The sequence below is a fragment of the Mandrillus leucophaeus genome, unplaced genomic scaffold (assembly GCF_000951045.1).
Source record: "Mandrillus leucophaeus isolate KB7577 unplaced genomic scaffold, Mleu.le_1.0 Scaffold458, whole genome shotgun sequence".
NCBI classification, from domain to species: Eukaryota; Metazoa; Chordata; class Mammalia; order Primates; family Cercopithecidae; genus Mandrillus; species Mandrillus leucophaeus.
In genome coordinates this window covers 1084895-1106000 of record NW_012104898.1, presented here as the reverse complement: position 1 = coordinate 1106000, position 21106 = coordinate 1084895, and the positions used below count along the sequence as shown (strand labels likewise).

Sequence of the window (21106 nt, the reverse complement as noted above, 5' to 3'; positions counted from 1 at the left end):
TAGCTTGGGGGTGGTTCTCAAAACTGGGGTAGGGAATGTTCTTCTAGGGTCCCCTGCAAAATCAGGGCAGGGGAGTGAACCCTGCATAGGGAAATATTGTAACATGCCCCTGGGGGCGTTCTCTTTGCCTTTGCTCCAGTGTCGAGGCTCAGGGTAAATTCTATTCTTCCAGATTGCCCCTGTGAGAATAGAGCGAAGTAAACTCCTAGACTCCTCAAAGTGCTCAAGGTAATTCTCCCAAGCCCCTAAGGGCCATCTTCCTGGTCTTTGGAAGCCGACCCAGAGCCTACAGTCTGTCCTGGAGGATCAGCAAGCTCTGCGTTCTTCAAGGAAGGGCTGGAAGGCTCACACAAGCCTGGCCATTGACAAAGAAACTTGGCTTTCCAACACTGCAACCTCCCTGGTTTCCTCTACCTCTCAGACTGCATCTTCTCAGGTCTGCTTGCTGGTTCCTCAACACCCCAGTCTCTGACACTGGATTCCCCAAGGTGCATCCTTGATCCTCTTTGGTGGTGATCTTTTGGTGATCTCCGTGGGGCTTTCAATACATTTGCATGTCCATAATTTTACATCCCCAGCACTTCTCTCTTTCCTGAATTTCAGACTCATATAACTGACTGTGTAGACAGCATCTGCAAATGGATCTCTGATAAGTATTCAAAATTAAAATCATTATCTTCTGCCATAAATTGATATACCCATCATCTTCCCATGTCAGTAAATGGGGACATTCAAAAGTCTTGGAGGCATCCTCGACTCTCCTCTTCAGACTCTGTATCCAGTCTGTCCAAATATCCTGATGGCTCTAACTTCAAAATGAATCTGACCATTTCTCACCACCTGTGCTGCTGTCACAGGCCCCTAAGCCATCACAGCTCACTCCAATCACTGTCAGCACCTTCTCACGGCTTTCCTGCCTCTGTTCTTCCTCATGTAAGATTCACTCCATGAGACAGTCAGAAGCCCTTCAATGAGTTTCCCCTTTCTTAAAGAAAAAGACCACATCTTTACTCTGGCCTGGTCTCCCTGCCTGTTCATTGCCCCCTGCCCAACTAGAATCCGCGCTGGGTCCCCCAGACCTGCCAAGTCTCAGGCTTTGGCATGCTATTCCCACTGTCTGGAATGTTGCTCCCTGCACAACTGCGAGTCTCACATGCTCACTTGCACCAGGTTTTTGCTCAATGCCTCCTTGTCAGCAAGAACTTCCTTGACCTTAGCCTTTACAATTACAAGCCCCTATTCCAGCTTTCTTTATTATTCTCCTTCTGCTTTATTTTTTATGAAAAAAATTTGTCACCTTTTGACACACAATCCAACTACTTATTTACTTTGTTCCTAATCTGTATTTTTTTCACAAGAATATAAGTTTTGTGGAGCAGGAATCTCCTATCTCATTGATAATACCCACAACATCTAGAATAGTGCCTGCCACATTATAGGAGGTAATAAATAAAAAAAAAAACTGAATAAATGTGTTCTGAGTACTGTAGAAGGCATTGGAATGAGACACAGGAACTCACAGTTTTTGAAAGCTAACACCTACAAGTCATGAAAACACATTGTGGTAATTCCTATACAACAGATTTATGTAAGGGAGCACAGTGGAATGAGCAGCTCCTTCTGACTGGGGGTTTGACCTGAGTTTGAAGGAAAAGAAATTGCCCAGGAACTTCTGCTGTCACAGAGCAGGCACTCCATACAAATGAGCTAAACGAGAGTGCGTGGCAAACTCTTCCAGAAGTCTGGTTCTTGGCTTGCTATGGGTTTAGGTGGTCTTGGGTCAAAGGAGCAAGGATATATAGGAATAGAGATTGCTCCTTGAGTACATGTGAAACACAGTTCTCTCCATTACTTTGAATTTACTTCTACTGGCCTTTGTTTAACAAGATATCCTCATCTTTTAAAAGCAACAGAAAATCATATATCAGAAGAAAACTTGTAGTTCACGATCCAAAAGTCTTCAATTTTTATAATTTTATGCCTTCATGAATCAAGCTTTGATGTTCTGTTTATTTCTATATTTATAACAGATGCAGGGCAATCTCTTGGCAACACAGTAGACCAAGGCTGCAGACAGGTTTTTAACCCCACGCAATGCCTGTGTACCATGGGAACAGCCCTATAAGTAACGATTTACATTTGCAGGATAGCTCCCAGAAGTCCAGCCAGCCAACATGAGGTTCAAAGGGTAAACTGAGCATCCTGAGCCCTTCCATGCCCTGAAGCACTGCCTGTGTCTCAGAAACTGTGCAGACACCTTTAAATGCCTTGTCTTGCTTGCTTGATCTTTAGTACCAGGAGGTGGGTGCTACTGTCCACGTTGTCTAGATGAACAGACTGGCTCAGAACCGTGTCACGGGTGGCTTTGACATTCTCCAGAAAGAGCAGTTGTATAATAACCTGAATAAGAATATGAAATGTTAAAGAAAAAAAGGTTATGTGATGAAATCTTAAACTAGGAAGTAAGCACTGGCAAAATAGCGACTTCCACCTCCACCGGTGAATGGAAACATCAGGGCACCCCATGAGTACCAATGAGGCCATGGCAGAAGCAGTGTCGGGGCTAAGCCTATTGACCTCTAGGTGCCCACAGCTCCTCAGTGGGGCTGGAAGGAGGTGGGCCTGGGGAAGTGTCATTTGTCAGTAGCTCTGGTATTGCATGCGGAGGAAGGCACAGGTACGTGTAGAAGGGGTTAGGGCTACAGGAAGTGATATGTGGAGCTTGCAGGCTTCATTTTCAGCTGAGTGCTCCTCTATCAGGTTATTTCTGTTTCAAGTTATTTGTAATTCAATAGGATACTTGGCTGCGGAAACATTCCACAGATTTGTGTGTATATATATATACACACATATACACACACATAGAGATACTACACATACATTTATACACACATAATTATAATAATATATCAGAGTAGGTGATCCTTGCTAACTCAGTATGCACATGACTACTGTAACACATGGTCCTTCTTTTAAATATTATTCCAGGATGTTAGTGAGTTCTGTTAAATGATTCATGCAATGTTCCAGTGAAGTGGAGAAGGATAAATGGAAGTATTCCAAATATCAAACAAATCTTATTCATATTTAGCAAAGACCTGTGTATATCTATAGGTTTTTAGTTTTTCTGTGTGCAGAAAACTAAAAAAGGAGCCTAGATTTATGAGCCACACCTCCATATTCTGCTAAATGTCAAGAAGTGAAATTGACATGTATGATAGTAGTTATAAAACAGCCATGGCCGGGCGCAGTGGCTCACGCTTGTAATCCCAGCACTTTGGGAGGCCGAGGCTGGGGGGTCACAAGGTCAGGAGTTTGAGACTAGCCTGGCCAGTATGGTGAAACCCCATCTCTACTAAAAAAACAAAAATTAGCCAGGCCTGGTGGCAGGTGCCTGTAGTCCCAGCTACTCAGGAGGCTGAGGCAGGAGAATCATGAAGGTTGCAGTGAGCCGAATCGCACCACTGCACATTGCACTCCAGCCTAGGTGACAGGGCAAGACTCTGTCTCCCAGAAAAAGGAAAAAAGAAAAAAAGAAAGGAAAAAAAAACAGCCATATGGTCTTTAGAAAACCTTTTGTCTTAGTAACTTAAAAAGCCAGAAAAGTACTATATTGCTCATATTACTGAAGAAGTTCTGTCTTTGTGTATGTGTGTGTGTGTGTGTGTGCTTGTTTTGTTTTGCTTTTTTCCCTCTGTGGGTCTCTATCTTCTATTATCATGTCTGCCCTGTAGGCTGTCTCTCTGTGGGTTGTGCTGTGTCTGTGTTTCTGCTAGCCTTTGACTATGTAACTGTGACATGTGCACACTTAGTTCCCTTCCTTCTTTCTGGCCTCCCTGCCTTCATTCCTTCTGTTTTCTTCCATCTTACCCAGTCTTTCTCACTGTTCCTTCTTTTTATTTTATCTTTCCTTCTTCAGATTTCTACTCTAAGTGTTCATGCTAGAGAACAGAAGGACATCTGTACTTTATTCATTACTGTACTAATTAGACCTTTATATTTCCTGGTCTTCACTTAAAGCCCTCCTAAATTAACTCAATTTTACATATGTGGCCCTGGTTTGAGTGCTTCTGGGGGTGACTGACCCAGAGTAACAAAGAAGCTCCAACCCCATCATCAGCTAATGATGTTTACTTTGTGAATAAATGAGATCGTTTTCATTAGTAATAAGGCTGTGCCTGCATCACAAACATAAATAGGAACTTAGTATTTGATGGATTTGGACATGATGTGTTACAGAGACAATTTTCTTAGGCTGTCCACAATAACCTCCCCAACACATCCCGAGTTGTCTGGATAATTCACATGAACTTAAGTTTAGGTACATGAATAAAATATTAATTGCCTTTGTTACTTTTGTTTAAGAGTAACTTTGCAGCAGGCATTTTTCTAAGTATTTTACAATCACTGTCACTTACTATGTTCCAATGTCCCCATTCAACACCGAAAGCCGAAATAGAATTTTGAAATGGATTTTGCTAGGACGTGGCTCCTGGTTCTGCATTCTATTCAACAACCTCCATTAAAATGTAAAATTCTTATCTTATTTATAAAATAACTGCAATTTACTTTGAACTCCAACTTTTACGACAAAGTTAACTGTTTCTCCTTTTCTTGGAAGTATGCATGCAAGGGTTCCATTTCTCCTCAAACTGCAAAAAGTGTTTCCACAGTGCCTAGAAGATGCATAGCAAATAACCCTTACCTCCAGGAGGCCCTGGGACCTGTGCTATGCGTGAATGGCAGTTGGTTCCCTTCTCCTTGAGGGTTAATTCCAAGACCCCGGTGGCTGCCTGAAACCTCAGATAGTACCAAACCCTATATACACTATGTTTTTTCCTATACATACATACCTATGATAAAGTTTAAGTTATAACATAGGCACATAAAGACATTAACAACATAACTAATAATAAAATAGAACAGTTATAAAAATAGGCTGCAATAAAAGTTATAGAAATGAGGTCTCTCTCTCAAAATACATATTATACTATACTCACCTATTTTCAGACCTCGGTTGACTACAGTCAACTGAAACCATGGAAAATGAAAGCATGGACGAGGGGGGACTACCGTATGAAATCAGGGAGAAAAGACACGGGACATCAGTCCTCATAGGACATCAGTCCTTACAGGACGAATGCAGGCATTTGCCAAATAAAAACAGAGGAAGTGGATTACGTGGTGGGGTGAATGAAGCTTCTGCATCATTCATGGGCGGTTTTGAAAAGAATATGAAGATACTTGTATTTAAGGTTTCTTTTTCTTTTAAGTATGACGTTTAGGGTTTACCAAACTTTCTCCCAGGGAAAAACTGAGCCGGCATGGTTGGTTCCTCCACTGACCCAGGAGCAGCCTTGTAGCCCTAGCCTAGGCAGGTGGGAGGAAAGAAGGGGAGAGACAAGGGCACCTCCCAGTCTTACCCTCTGCCCTAGACCTCTACTTCTGTGCTTAAGCAGCACCCAAGTCTTTTTTGCTTTTAATTAACCATTTTTTGCAAGCATATTCTGCTAATAAAATTTCTGCTTGGTAACATGATTGCTATTTCAAATTAGATGAAATACTAAATGGGGGAACATTTTATTTTCTTCTAAAACTAGGTGTTTGTGAATTTACAAAATGTGGAATCGATGTGGTCTGATCACATGCTAAGATGATATATACAAATAAAGTACAGGAGTTTTATCCCCCATTATTGTGGCATTTCACAGCTCTTATTGTTTTACTTTATTTTTTGGTTAGAAATGCAAACTTCAAGAAAAAAAAAAAAAAAGAAAAAACAAGATAATTTAGATTATTCACCAAGTTCGTTAAGATAAAATTGAGGCACTTTGAACTCAATTCTATAAATTCATTTAATGGGAATATGATTACCTTAGATGATTAAGGTGCTTTTGTTACTCAACCACATTTAATATTTTTTAGCAGATACAGTCTATAATAAAACTCAGTACTTATCCAAGATCAATTAAAATGCTGCAATAATATTCTTTAAACGTTCTTTTAAGATTATTTTAAATATTCCTTCCTCAGATGTAGTGATGATTTTGGTAAGGCAAATATTCATAAACTAAGTAAATTTTATTTTTGTCTTTATGATCAAAATAAGATAATTCATTTAATTTTTCCTAATACTTTTTGTTTTATAATGCTGTTTGACAAAAAAAGTATAAAATCACATATATTTTATTGTATTATATACTCAAAAGAAAGTATTTTGAAGTATTACTCAAATTAAAATAACAGTGTGGGCTTTAATGAAGCCAAATTCACTAGCAAACAAAAATAGTAATAAATCTCTCTTTGTATCTGAATTCTTTCAGTATGTTGATTCTAAAAGCCACATAATGTTCATCTCTTAGTATCTTCAATTTTCTAATTTTATCTTATTATATTCAACTTCTACTCTTTCCGGTACATCCCTATGATTCATTATGTCACCTTTTTGAAGAAGCCAGATCCTGTTTCTATATTGTATAGCTAATCCATGGTTATGCAGTAGCTGAACTGCTCAGTCAATTTCTAGGCACTTACGAGGAGTTTGGGAGTGCCCAAATGATTTAACTAAGACATATTGTCTTTGAGTGTAAATTGGAAGACATTTATTTGTATTTTATATTAAATGGTATTTCAAATGTTGGTGTATAATTTTGTGTTTTAGCCAATGACTGAACAGTTGTTTCTTTAAAAACTTTGGTCCATGTGAGGATTAAATTATCTTTAAAACTGTATGATTGTTCATGTTTTTGAAGAGCAGATTTTGGAACTGATCAGTTCATGATGTCGCGGTCATTCAGTCAATCTTTGTGTGGACCAGTTAGGGTTACTTGGCTCACCGGCTTCAGCTGACTTACTTCCTGTCTCTTCTTTGGCTGTCTAGCAAAAACACATCCTCAGTGGTGGGGAGCTGGGCAGAGAAGCCCACATGGATAAGGGAAGTTAGTCCCATCATCTGCACAGTAATGGGTGGCTGTTGATGGCTCTCCCAGAGGAAGGCAGTTCTCCAGATGCAAGATGTGTGCTATCACCAACATACATCTTCATATGCTCACATCTGACTGGGGCTTAACTTCAATGGTCATTCACTGAGCATGCTCCTAACACACAGACCTTCTGTTATGCACAAGAGATAAAAAAACGAGCAAGAAACGGTTTCTGTTCTCTTGTAGATGTTTCCAGGTTACTGGGGAAGATGATTATAATGTAGAGAGATAAGGTTTATAATCAGGGTGAATGCCAAATGCCTTGCTGGCACAGAAGCAATGTGTTGTGATGGTGTCACTGGAATTACATCACAAAGAAAGGTCTATTCATCCAGCGTGAAGTGGTAGCCGGGGAATCCCACCTACCTACTATTACCTCACAATTCAGAGGAAATTTCCTGTTACTCCTCTTACTGTTATTAAATTGTATCTTGTAATGGCTTGGTTATTTTATGAAAAAAATTCTGTGGTAGACGATATTCAATTAATTTATCATTTATAAGACTTAATCCCAACTAAATGAGAAAAAAAGCATCTGTTAGCTTTGGCCTTATGGTAAAAAATTCTCCCCTTTTATAAACCTGATATTATCAGATAACCTTGTCAATGGAATCAGTGTTCCATGACAGCAAACCAACCATCAATAAATGGCAACAACTTATTAGTTGCTGAATTTATGACATGAGTAATAGGAGAAGGCTTCAATTATAGGTTCACTATTGGACACACTGTAGCTCTGTAAACATGAGTGTGGTCACAAAGTTTCTAAGACATAGGTGAGTGAGTCGGCTCATGAAGTTCAGGGATTATCCTTACAGAAGGAGCAATAGCTTCACAGTCCCCACTGGGTAAAAGTGAATTTGTCATTTACAGTGGCCCGTTAACTCTCTTAGGAATCACAAGGCCTATTTCAGATGAATGCACAAGACTGTAACTTTTCCCCAGGGTCCTCTCTCCTGATTTCCTAAAAATGCAGCCCAGTTAGCCATGTACAGATTGTTTGTGTATCTTGCAGCACAGCCTGCCAGGGAGTAGTACCTGTCAGATGTGAGGGAAGCAGGACTGGGCAGAGAGAAGTTGAATTGCAGTGCAGGTTCTATGGAAGCCTTAGCCAACTCTGCCAAGAGCTTTGGTAATAGGTTCCTCTTCAGAGTCAGTCCTGCCTTGAGGCAAGTGTGAATATGGGCTGTCCCAGGGAGATATGACTTTGGGTTAAATGGCTCTCTGGTTGAGGGCAATTTTCAGAAGTGAATTCAGCTAAGGCACATCAGCTCCCCATACTTTCAGCCAGTGGGGAAGATGTGCACCTTAGTCCTGAAGGGAAGAGGAAGTGCATACCATGGTATCCACTAACATCTACACCTTTTCAACTTGAATCCTTTTATACGCTTTGTATATTAACTTCATTATGTACCTATAATTCTACCCATTCCCTTCATCCTTGCCAAGTTCCTCTGCTTATCTAGACAGTTTACTTGGTTGCACGACTCAGATCCTTTGAGCCCTTGGTCGCCATGACCTTCAGATTCTCTGCCTGCTAACCTGTTGATTTACTGGCAAGTTTGGGCCAGAAACAGTAAAGAGATACCTCCAGTGGATCACTTGGGTGCTATATATATCCTGTCCCAATATGTAATAAGCCCCCAGCCCTACAACTTCCAGTGACCAGGGTCAGTGACTCCCGCCAGGATGGTGACTATTTTCCTTGCCTGTTGTCTCTCAGCACAAGAACCCAGGTGACTGAGAAGGAGTCTGAGCTCAAAGTTGAATAGGACTCTTGCCATGTACCCTAGTGGCAGCATTCTCCCCTTGGGAACCAAGATCCTCAGACCCACAGGACCTAGATTTGGGGTAATAAATGTACAAATCCTTTAAGTAGTAAAGGAATTATGGTAAACCAATCTCCTTCTAACTGTACCTTTTTTGTTTTTGGATCCTTATATTCAAACTGTTGAAGACATCACATTCTCTAATGATTTTTTATTAGGCATGATGCCTCTCAGGAAGACACTCATCCTGGTAGGTGTCACCTCCAAGCTAGCCTCTCAGCTGTGCCTCCACGAGGTCATTTTGCTGCTCCATCAGGCTAGCAATTTCTGAGCTGTGTGGTATGTGATAGTATCAGTGAATCTTATGATTGTATTTCCACGGTTATTTTCCTAAGTGGGTTCCTAGGTCCAGGGAGATGCATGAGGATTTCCTGTTGGTAGAGCAGACACTCTGCATGACCTCAGGTAGATATTGTCCCAGCTGAGGCACTGAAGGCAGAGAAGGCAAACTCATGCCCAGAATTCGTGTCAGTTCCAGTCAAGTTCAGTTACTGCCCCTTCTAGAGTGGAAGGGTCCAGTGATTGGTTGGTTTCTTCCAGGAATGGCCCCGTGTTGGGAGGATTCATTATCAACATTGATTTATTTTGGAGGCAGATTGGACATTGGGCTGTGGGCATAGCTACATCAGTCTTAGTGAGAGCCTGTGCTGTTGGGCCTGTTCAATGCCCCAGTCCCTGCCCAGTCCCATCAATGACCTCACTGTGCTGGCCCTGGGAAGCTTAAAAACAGACTAGACAACACCTGGTCAGGTTGTTCTGTCTGTGGGTGGATTAATGCCTCCTCTGGTAAATGCCCTTCAGTGACTGTTATCATGCAAAATTAAGACCTTCCCATTTCACCCCCAGTCTCCTGAGTTCACCCACATGCCTCCTCCTCAGACCTCCTTTTCCCTGATATTCCAGTTAAATCATTCATCCCCTTGTCCCTGCCTGACTAGCGAAGCTCTTCACTTTGCCCATGGGCCCACATATTTTCTTACCTCAGCCACTTTTCTCTCCACACAAAGTGGAGAACCAGCTGCACCGAAGCCCTGCCCTATAACTCTGCCCATTGGGAAGACTTCTTCTCTCTGCTCCTCTCAGACTCACCCTCAAGTTGCGACCTGCTGACCGTCTTCAGACTGTGCTCAGATGCTGAGGTGATCCATGTACGAACTAGCTCTTCCTATTCTTCATAGCTGGCATTCAGAAACCTGCACATGCTCTACATGTGGCAGTCAAAGGTGAGGAACTCCTGCCACTGTGGTGGATGTCGTGGGTCTGGGCTGCCTGCTCATGTGGCTTGCTTGTTCCCACTAGACTTGCTTCAGCTGAATCTTGGACTTTCCATCTCATGATGGATTGTTTCTGGGCCTGCTTGACATTATGACTTGGTGGGTCTAATAGAATCCAGTTCATGATGGTCGGCTCTGACATATGGTCAGGGATTTTATCGCTGCTAGGGCTGTTTTTCTAGCAGTGTATAATTCTCTCCTACACATGACATGGCATTGCTCCAGTCCCCTGTGGGTCTGCATTGTGATTTGTCTGTTAGACCCTGCCATGAATTCCATCGGCATCTTTTCTGAGCACAGATACCTCTAAACAAACCATTGGCTTTACCAGGTTGTATGGTCCAAGCAACAGGGCTTCCCACACTGCAGCCTGGACTCACCGTGCAGCCAAAACTGGCCTTGTCTCTCAATGTGTGATTCAGAGCAGTAGTCCCAAGTGTGGAAGATGCTATCACCAGATCCTAAAACAGCCAATATGACATTATGCTTCCTTCCCAGTGGTGGGAAGTGTGAGATGCAATATAATTTGTCCTTCGTTATAAGTGGGCACATGCCAGAATGTCCCAGACCACTGAGCCCCTAAGGGCTTCACTGATACGGTGTGCCCCGAATCTTCGTTCGACTTATCTTCCACCTCTCAAACACAGATGTCTTGTCAAAGCCTCCAAAATACTTGCCACTTCTTGCTTCTCTGTTCTCCTTAGCATGGTATCATCAACAAAATTTACTAATGGAATGGTCTGTGGGTTATCCAGATTCTCTGGGTCCCTTCAGACTACATCCTGACAAAGGACAGCAGTTAGCACGGCCTTCAGCAAGATCACAGCTCTGCATGATCTCCTCGTCAGAATGCTAACTACTCTTGGTTCTGCTTCCTGATAGAGATGGAAAAGAACACATTTACCATGTCAGGAACTGCAAAACATGCATTTGAGTCTATGTTAATCCACTAAAGCAAAGATCTCATATTTTGGCATAGCAGCTATGTTGGAATCAGTACTTGTTTGACTTGACAGCAGTCCACTGTCAGCCTCCAGGATCAGTCTTATAGGGTCCACACTGGTTAATTAAATGGAAAAAAAATGATAGGGACCATCAACCATGCATTCTACAAGTTTTAAGGGTGATACAACTTGAATCTCCCTTATCTGAAATGCTTGGGGCATAGAAATGTATCGGATTTTGGATTTTTCAGAATTTGGAATATTTGCATATACATAATGAGATATCTTGGGAACGGGACCCAAGTCTACACATGAAATTCATTTCTGTTTTATATACTTGTTTTGCACATGGACTGAAGTTAATTTCGTACAATATTTTTTAAAATTTTGTGCATGAAACAACGTTTTGACTGCACCTGTCACATGAGGTCAGGTGTGGAATTTTCCACGTGTGGCATCATGTCAATGCCCCCAAAATTCAAATTTTGGAGCATTTTGGATCTTCAGGTTTGAGATACCCAGCCTGTACTAGTGTTTGCCATTCCATCTAGAATATAATGTTTAAATCTACTATCTGGTAACAGAATGGGAGAAGTTTTAGAGGATTTCATTTGCGGGTCTCACTTTATTAGCTCCTACCACACTAGCCAAGAAGCCAATATGTATCTGCACCAATTGTACATGCAGAGACCAGTGGTACACCCATGAGAAAAATTTGTGAAGCCAGGACACCCCCGGGACAGGGTTTAATTTGTGATCTGCCCCCATATTCTCCCACTCTATCAAAGGGCCATAATGAAGCTTCGGTCCCTAGGTATCAACTCAGACAATGAGTGCAATAGTCCTTGAATGCTGTGTAATCTTTTTTCCCCAGGGCAATTGTTCTCCAAGTAAATGACCATAGGTCCTTAAGAAAAGAGACTAGGGAGACCTTCACCATAGGGAACTTCCTTGAAAGGACGGGCTGTTCTCTTTCAATCATTGGGTTCTGAGTTTAAGAACTGCCTCAGGCCCAGAGACAAAAAGCCAAGGATCATGGATTTTTATTGGGATGGGTTTCCTGGCCTATGCAAGGTATCTGTCCTAGAATGTCCACTTCTCTGAATCTTTTGATCCCTTCTTTATCCTTTGCGATGGCAATTCTGGAATCACTGATTAGTGTGAGCTATTGTTTTTCTAGGCTTTCAAAAGTCAATGCAGTATAGGAGATGGCTTGCACATCAACTTTCCCTTATCCAAGTTAATATTCCATACCTTTGATCCAGCACCTTCAGGATCCAGCCTGTCTGTACACCTCTAGCTCCTGCCATGCATATGAGCTAGATCTTGCAGCTCCTTTTGGCCCATGTACCCTTCCCACTCTTAGAAAGCCAGATGCTGTGGTGTATTGATGTTGGTTATTGTTAAGGGGCAAGGAGGGGTGATGGAAGCATGTATTCATCATCTCCAATGTGATGCAGGGAGAAGGGGACTAATTGTTTGGCTCAGAGGGTCCAGGGCACTCTCAGGATTTAATATTTTTTAGTGCATCAGCCAAACGGTCCAGATCCTGTCACCATATGCAGTAAGTGTTGCAAGTTTAACGTGGCTCCAGTTTGAACTCCCGATCTCCAACCCTTGTGAATCCTGCTTCTGCAAGTCTTATCCATCTCAGAAATGGTAACTACATGATTCCAGTTCTTAAGAGAAAACCCTTGTAGGCATCCTTGACCCTTTACTGTCTTTTACATCCATCATCTAATCTCTCATAATTCCATTTGCTTTCTCTTGCAAATGTATTCAGAATCTCACCAGTTCTCACCACCACTGCTAGTACAGCCACAATCCAAATCACTCACATCTCTCATCTGGTTTATTGCCATAACCCCTGACCATGCTCCTTGTTTCTAACCTTCTATCTACAACCTGTTCTTAACATGGAAGCCAGAATAGTCCTCCTAAAATACAAATCAGCCCCTGTCAGTCTGTCAAAACACTACAACATATTCAAATCTCACTAAGAGTCAAAGTTCCTAAAATGGTCTGTAGTTCTCAGCATAATCTGAATCCATTATTTCCCTGACCTCATCTCCTATTATTCCTCCTCCCTCACTGCGCCTGAGCCTTCGTGTTCACCTTCAAATGTGCCTTGCACAGCACTGTCTCAGGGCCTTTGTACCTGCTGTTTCTGCTGCCTGCAATCTTGTGCCCCACTGTTTCTGCATTTTCTCCCTTACCTAACCTCCTTCGGATCTTTACTAACATTCAATCTTCTTAATGGGGCTTTTCCTGACCACATGATCTCAAACTCTGATCCTTTGCTAACTTATACTTCCTATTTTTCTTCTCTGATGTATCTTTTTCCAAAGCAAACATCTTCGAACAGACTAGTATTTTACTCAGTTTAACAATTTTCTGTCTCCTTTCTCCATAATAAAACTCTAGGAAGAGAGACACTTTTTCAATTTTATTCAATGCTATATCCTTAAAACTTAGCACATTGCTAAATAAATGTTTATTTAGCACTTATTACATATTTATTGAATAGGTGAATATTTCCAAAGGTATACAAGCTGGAAATATAGTACTGGCCATATACATTGATATTGCTGAATAATTGTTGAGTTTTGTTTTAACTAGAAGTATGCAAAAGGAATTAAAAATCAATTGCATTAATTAATAATCATTATTTTAAGTATAGATTGCATTTGTTTTAGAAATGTGGTATAGAAATGCAAATTAACTCAGACATGGTTCTTTAAGTAATTTATGTATTGGGTAATTAGGTCAAATGCACACACGGCTACTACTGAGAACATATGTAAGACAAACTCTCAACCAAAAAACAAAAAGGATCACCTCTCTTTAATCATGCCTCATCTTATATTTAGTAAATGAAAAATGCCTGTCCTTTCCTAGGTCAAGGAAAATTTTCTCCATCAGTATCTCAAAAAAGTGATCTATTATCCTTTAAGAAAAAGTTGAGGACTGTAATTCTAAACCAAATAAAGCTCATTAAATCATTGAACAGTATGATATGGAGAGTTTTAAGGCTAGTATTAAGTAATTATAGGTATAATTTAGGTCCAGACTGCCTGAGTTCAAATCTGGGCTCTTTCATTAATGGCTATTTTATATTTTACAAATCAACCTCTCTGAGCTCTAGAGATATAATAGCACCAACCCCAGGATATTATTACAAGAATCCAGTGGGCTGATACATGTAAATTATTTAGAGCACTCCCTGGCACATTTCAAGTACTCACTAAATCTTACCTGTTATCATTGGTTCCACTGGGTTAGAACCTACAATTAAAGTCAGGACCTTTAACTTTAGTCTATAAACACTTTGGCAATCAAAGAAATTTGCAGCTCACGTTGGCTGAACATAATCAGGCTGCAAATGGACCTACTAAGACTCTTTTTTTTCTTTTTAAAAGTAACACTTGATTGAAGTATAACACATATCCAAAAAATTCGCAACTTATGTATGTATAGCCTAATGAGTTTTCACTAGATGAACATACCCATGAAACCACCATCAGAACAAGGAACAGGACTTTATCAGCAACCCAGCCATTTCCTTCATACCTCCCCCAGCCGTGACCCTTACAAAAGTCATCACCCCTGACTCCGCCTTCATCGATTAATTGTGCTGGTTTTGGACATTATGTATGCACTTTCATTGCCTAGATTCTTTGATTCAACCATATGTGCATGAGATTCATCAGTGTTATTTGTAGCAACAGTTGCCTTTTCCTCATGGCTAGCATATTCAGGGGCATGAATATTCCACCATCTTTTTATTCATTCTGCAGTCAAAGGACTATGCGATGTTTCCAGTTTGGGAGAGACTACTGCTGTGAATATTATTGAACATGCCTTTTTGTGCATATATAGACATGGCTCTTTCAGGTATGCACTTAGGAATGGAATTTCTGGGCCATGGGTAGACATCTGTTCACCTTTAGTAGATATTGCCGAGCAGTTTCCAAAGCAGCCATACCGATTTACCTGTGCCAGTAGTGGATGAGCATTCCAGTTGCCTGAGATCCTCACCGACATTTGGGGTTTGTTGGTCTTTTCATTTTAGCCATCCCAGTTGGCATGAACAGTACCGAAGTGTAGGTGTTTGCATTTCCCTGGAGATGAAAGAATCTGAGCACGTTTGCATTTGTGTATCAGCCAAAAGTTCTTTTGTGAAGTGACTGCCCATGTACTTTGCCTAGGTTTAAAATTGGCAGTCTGTCTTTTCTTATTTATTTGAAAGAATTCTTTATATATTCCGTATATAAGTTATTTTTTGATGTAGGTACTGCAAATACCTTCTCCCACTCTTTGGCTTGCATCTTTTCTCTTAATGGTCTTTGGAAAACCATATAGCATGTCATACATATAGAAGAGTGTGCAGATGAAGAAGCGGGGTTCATAGCTCTTCACAACCTGACAGTGCTTGTGTAAATGGATGGAGAAGTGGAATGTTAATAGGAGGCTCCCCTTACTGGTTGGCAACTTCTGATAAATAAAAGTTTTTCATTTTAATGTGTTCTGATTTGTCAGTGTTTTCCTTTAAATTAGTGTTATTTGTAACCTGCCTGAGAAAATTTTGCCTACCCCAATGTCATTAAGATATTATCTCACATTTTCTTCTAGAAATTTTATTATTTTACAGTACAAATTCACAATCCGTCTGGAGTTTATTGTATATACTGTGAGGCACAAGTAGAGGCATCTCTTTTTCAGATAGATATCCAATTAATCAAGCACTGTTCACTGAAGAAACAACCCTTTGCCCAATGATGCCTTTGTCATCAATTAACCATATATGTGTGGGTCTACTTCTGGACCCAATGAATGGAATCTCTATGCTGTTCCATTAGTCTGGTTTTTTTTTTTTTGAAGTTTGCCCCAATAATACCTCATCTCAGCTACCACAGTTTTATGATAAGTTTTGACATCCAACATTGTAAGCCTTCCAACTTTGTTGTTCTTTTCCAACCTTGTCTTTTCTCTTCTTGGTTCTTTTCATTTCCACAGAAATTGTAGAGTTAATTTGTTAACTTCTAAGAAATATCCTCTGGAGGTATTGGTAGGAATTGCATTGAATCTAATTGATAAAGAAGGGGAAAGTTGAAATTACTATACTGAGTCTTTTCATCCATGAACACTTTGCATCTCTCTATTTATTTAGGCCTTCACTGGTTTTCTCACTATGTTCTTTATTGTGTACAGGTTTGTACATCTGTTAGATTTATTCGTAGGTATTTCATAGTTCTATGCTATTGTAAATGTTTTTAAATTTTTATTTTCTAACTGTTTGTGACTGGTTTATAGAAGTACAATGAATTTTTGAATCGTGAACTCACTAAATGTACTTGTTTTTAAATTGTATCTGTAGATTCCTTTGGATTTTCCTCAGACACAATCATGCCTCTGCAAATAATAATAGTTTAATTTTTTCTTTTTAAATCATCATACCTTTGTTTTTTTCCATCAATCTTCTTAGTCTTAATTCAGATCCATACTTCTTGGCCCCTTTCAATGAATCTGTGGTGTTCTGTCTAATTAGAAGAAATCAGTAGGAATACCTGTTAAGAATTTTCCATGAAAATGTTAAAGCATGTAAGTCTTTTCCTCGGACTCAGAGGTTCACAATCTTTGTTTACTTTTGTATTTTATTCTTTTTGGGATGTGTGCACAGAATGCATCTATTGCTGAACCTACATTTAAAAAATATGTTGCATACCTTCTGAAAACTTCATTGAGAATGTATTACTATAGTAGATAAGTTGAAAACTCTAGATGTGGGGGATTCACATTTTCCTAATGTATCTTTTCTGAAACCTGAAAGATCAACATATTTGACTTCTCAACATACTTCCAGTGCAGAATTGATCACTAGTGTTATCTAATTATGGTTTACTTCAATTATTTTTCAAAAAAATTTTCAGTCAACTCTTGTCATCAAAGGGAATACCATTTCAAATGAGAATTCAAGTTTCTAAGTAAAGGCATTTCTCAAATATGTAACCAAAAAGTTTCACGTAAAAAATACAGATCTTTTAAATATATTTTAAGATAGTCAAAACCTGAAAAGTATAGAGTTGAAAGATATTTGGTGCATTGATAAAGTTCCCTGGGGGACGCTGGATGTTTAAAGCAACAGTTTGATTGAATAGAACAATAAATGCAGGGCTGAGTGTATTTTTTCTCTTTCTTTCTCATCTACTAGAAAAATATAGATAATAGAGCTCATTTATTTCCTTAACATTTCAGAGCTCCGCAGATGGGAAAACACAACCCAGTGGAAATGATTTCTGGCAACCTTGAGAAGATATGTTAGCATTTTGTGGCATTTCTCTCAGTGACATGTAAAGCATGGCTTTCCCTCATTGCAGTGTCACAGTGAAGTGTCACAATAAAGCCAAAATAGTGTGCCCTCGGGGAAAACTAGGAAAAGGGACCATTTTCCATACACACACAAAGAGTAATATTTATTATAAAGCCTTTCATTTTAGTTCCAAATGCTGCCGGGGCTGTGGGTATTTTCCAGTGGAGAAATGCACAGAATGTGAGACTTAAAGCAAATGTTATGTGTAAATCTAATGCAATTTATGTAAATATAAATAATATGTTAAAAAGTAGAATGCATTTATGGACATACATGCATGCACAAATCTCTGTAGCGTGCCAGGGAGAAAGCTTGTGATGCTGCAAAGTGACAGCATTAGCCAGTGTTGATGGAGTCCAGAGAGCCCTGAGCTGGGAGCCAGGACAGTTCCATCTTTACCTATTTTTGTCACTACTAGCACAGATATTATCTCTTTTATCCACAAACCCTGTGATATGTAGGTTATTAATTCCATTTGTTAGATGAAGAATTTGATATTCCAAAAATTTAACTGTCTGTTGCAGATTACACAGCTAGTATTACTTACATGATTTCACATACTCTTATTATCAAATACAATAGTTTATTATAAGCTAAACTTGTAGTTCTGATAAAAACCTTACATATCCTCTTCATCTTACACTCACACAGTTATTATTTGGACCCAAATGTTGAACGTGATTTTTATAGTCATCAACTGCCATCTCATTAGGTTCATTCTCCTGCCCCAGGCTATGGACATTTTGGGAGTGTCTTAGTTATTATTTTGCAAGGTGTTTCTCATTGCTGCAACTCAGTGTCTTCTTCAGGCTGGATGACTGTTGTATATATTCTCACTCAAATCAGTGGGCAAGGTCCTGTGTCAGGCACCTTTCTTCTAATTAGAGAGGTTGCTGTTTCATCCAGGTTCTACTTTAACCAATTATCAAATGCATACAGAAATTACCCACGTCTATGTCCTGATGTAGTAAAATGGAGGAGAGGGTGTGAGCTTTGGGGACCTATAGACTTGGATTCAAATATCAGCCCCACTATTAGCAGTTAATGTGATTCTGGGAATGTTACTAGCTTTTATAAGTACATTTGGATGATGATATTAACAAGATACAGTTTGTAAGGATCTTAAAGGTAGCATGAGTTCAGGCCCATTCATCACTCCAGTCATCAGAGAAAGAAATGACAATCTTTTTGATGACCAATCTTTTAGTAACCACCCCTGCCACCCGAGATCTCATTGATGAATGCTTCCTGATGCCAACAAATAATCTCCTCTTTCTCCTTCTCCTCCTTCCTCAGTTCTATCATGGAAGATGCAGCATGAGATCTCACTTTTAAGTGTGCTGTACACTATTGTTGACTCTAGGTATAGTGTTGAACAGCAGATCTCTAGAGCTAATTCATCTTGCTTGACTGAAACTTTATGCCTGTTTGATTAATAACTCTCATTTCCCCCTCCCCCATTCCCTGGCAACCACCATCCCACTCTGATTTTATAATTTTGACTATTGTAGATACTTATAGTGCAGTCACACAGCATTTGTCTTTCATCTGTCTGGCTTATTTCACTGAGTATAACATCCTCAAGCTTCATCTACATTGTTACATATTACAATATTTCCTTCTCTTTAAAGAATGAAGAGTATTTCATTGTATGTATGCACCACATATCAATTTGTCAATTATTCATGGACATTTAGGTGGTTTCCACATCTTGGCTGTTGGGGATAGCTGCAATGAACATAGAAATGTAATGGATGTAGAAAACTGGGTGAATGTTCCTCAAAAATACAACCACCATATGATCCAGCAGCTCCACTTCTGGGTATTTATGTAAGAGAATTAAAATCAGGATCTTGAAACATCTTCACTTTAACACCCTTTGTTAGCTGTTTTCCCAATACCAATGTTATGCTTAAATTACTATGACTTTTAGAATCCATTTCCTTTCCCTGCTTTAATATCTGAATGACATAGGAGCCTTTCCCATTTGCTACAAATCTTGGCTCATGATGATGGCTTAATGATCTTAGTTTTATATTTTGCAATGATTTTTTTTGGTGGAAATTCATTTGACTCAGGATACTTGAACTACTTTAGGGAACCTCTTGAACCTCCTGAAGAGAGTTTCTCTAGGAACTCTATGCCTCTTTGATCTGTTTATTCTGCCTCCCTGTTCAGCCCCTCAAAGCCAGTCTCCTTTGACAAAGAAGGCAAGCATAAGGGTGTTTCTGCTTCTTTGTGCTGGCTCTCACTACATCATGATCTATGGTGTAGACTTCTGTTTTCCTTGACAAATGAGCAGACGCAGTCCATGTTGGTCCTCACTTCCTGCCCCATCTTCTTATCATGGCGGTGTTTGCTCCCATGGTCATCTGGTTATATTCTATTTTGCTCCATATTCTGTACATGGTCACTTTACATTTAGGTTCATCAGAGAAGTTTTGTGAAAGCATATTGCTTGATTTAGAAACTTCACTCTTCTTTTACCCATCAGGGTGATTTTTAATTCTCTACTTTTTAATCTTCTTAAAGACATTTCCAGCTCTCTAATTATCTCTTCTTCCAGGATCTTTTTTCTTCTTTCTTTGAAGAAATGACACTTTTTCCCCCATTGGAAGTTTTTGAATCTACTCTTCTAAAGCCAAGAGTTCTTGTGTGACTATAACTGAATCATTGTCATGAATAGGCCACCATCTTTTGCGTTGATGTTTGTAAAATAATGGTTTAAGGCCTTTCTTTATTTAGTAATATTCCTGAGGATTTAGTCATCTTCTAGAGATGGAGTAAGTCATATCTTTTTACTCTGAGTCTAGGATTCTCTTCTCTGGATCTTTTCATCTAAAGCTCCACATTTTTCTTCAAAGTACATTTAATAAATATCTCTCATAGACTCACAGTTGGCTAAACCCTCTGGTTTTCATGGATCTTGCCAAGAGAATGTTTGTCTTAACTTCACACATAGAGTGATCTGCATTAATTCTGAGCGAGCTATATGTAGGAAATCTATTTTGAAAGGGCCACCCTCAGGAGCATTTCCAAATAAAACCATATGAGAACAGGAGTGAGGATAAACTGTTGTCCATTTTTGTGAAATCCAATCTTATTTCTCCTCCTTTTATTTGTTCTGTGTGCCAAGTGAGTGAGAATCAGAAGGCAGAGTGCCATGTAGCATCTTTCCACTTTTTTTGTGTTTGATGACTGGAGATGGGAGACAGGATGTTCATAGCTAGCCCCCTTGCTCTATGCTTCTTTCTTTTAAGTGAAAGTACAAGATATGTGACATTTCAAGTTTGAGCCACAACTGTGGCAGAGATAAGCAGTTTCAGTAGCAAACAACTGTTTGAAAAACCTTGTGATTTATCCATACTGGACACTTTTTTTTTTTTTTTTTGTATCTGGTGGTATATTTTTCACATTAGCTGTTTCTTAGGATTAGCAAACCAGTGCAAATCTTGTTTCATCCCTCCCTGGGTATTTAGTGTAGTGCCAAGCAAAGCACAGATTAACATATGCTTACTCAGGATTAAGGATGATTTAAAAAAAAAAAAAAAAACAACAACTCTTCTGATAGGCAGTAAAATAGAATCCACACAGTTCAGTGGAGTCCACAGATGGGATGTTTTTGTTAGTGCCAATGACCAACCCTAAACCTCTAGTCCCAAGTTTCCAAAGGCTTTAGGTTAGACTTCATGAAAGTTAAATGCCA

At 39.7% G+C, this 21106-nt stretch overlaps 1 protein-coding gene and 1 long non-coding RNA gene across 5 annotated transcripts in view; one reads left to right on the top strand and one right to left on the bottom strand.

The window, feature by feature from the left end:
* The window catches only part of ST18 (suppression of tumorigenicity 18, zinc finger), a 325337-nt gene that overhangs the window by 222352 nt on the left and 81879 nt on the right, over positions 1-21106 (top strand). The gene's annotated exons all lie outside the window — the stretch shown is intronic.
* LOC105549818 lies at positions 1993-7229 on the bottom strand. Its single transcript, XR_001007622.1, has 2 exons — positions 6837-7229; positions 1993-2400 (listed from the first exon to the last, which is right to left on the bottom strand). It is a non-coding gene; the product is annotated as an uncharacterized LOC105549818 (long non-coding RNA).